Here is a 1,043-nt window from a genome sequence, read left to right on the forward strand (position 1 = left end):
AGAATATACAGTCAAACCCCGCTATAGTGAACCTTCAAGGGACCGAAATTTCTGTTCACTATAACCGGGAGTTCACTATATCCGTTACGCAGGGAATTTAACTAATGGTTCCCAAACTCCCCTCTTTTATTACACATTGTTCAAATAAATGACTAAAAAATATTATGTAGCTGCAAAAAATATGTTATTTTCCATTACTCTTTGTCTTGCGTAAGAAAAAAAAAATTTGTAATCTTTAGCTGATGAGCAATCCTCAACATCAGATATGGAAATACTTCTCGACTCTCAGATAATTCTTCCTGAATTTCTGTTATTCCGCTTTTTAAACCTGTCTAACCTGCCATTCGAGCACATAAAAGTAGTCTCATAAAATCGCTTAGCAAATTCATCGACATTTGTCCAGATACTTCGATTGGTGAACCACTTCAGTAATGCTTCTTCAACATCCTTGTGATCTGCTTTTCTCAACTTTTTTCTGCCATCTAAATTTTTTTCATGAGCAGAAATTATTAATTGTCTATTTCTCCATATGTTACAAACTGCAGATTTGGATAGTTTATATTCCCTGCAAATATTAGCTTGATTGCATCCATTTTCAATTTTTCTGATTATGCCCATTTTATCATCAATGGAGAACGTTTTACGTTTACTGCTCGCCATTGTTAAATTTAAGACACTTGTTAGCAGGATTTTTAAACGAAGCTGAGAGCAAAAAGTTGAAATGAGGGCCTTATTAACACATATTAGTGTCCAACCCTTTGACCAATAATGAATAATTGCTCATTCCCTCTGACATAAAATGCATATTGATCTGACTGACACCTTACAGGGGCATCGTCTGCCTGGTTGGATGTTTGTTTAGGGATGGGAAAGTGAGATAAAAGAAGCACACAAGAAAAAATGCTTATCGCTACATTCCCCTCTATAGATGATTTTGAAAATCGGTATATGTATTTTTTTTTTTTTTAAGTAGAAATTTCAAAATTATTACAAAAAAAATCAGTTGATGACAGAAAAAAGTTCATTATATCCAACTTCCTAAC

Source organism: Parasteatoda tepidariorum, chromosome 4 (assembly GCF_982258835.1).
Source record: "Parasteatoda tepidariorum strain Cologne lab strain chromosome 4, Ptep-v5.0, whole genome shotgun sequence".
Lineage (NCBI taxonomy): Eukaryota > Metazoa > Arthropoda > Arachnida > Araneae > Theridiidae > Parasteatoda > Parasteatoda tepidariorum.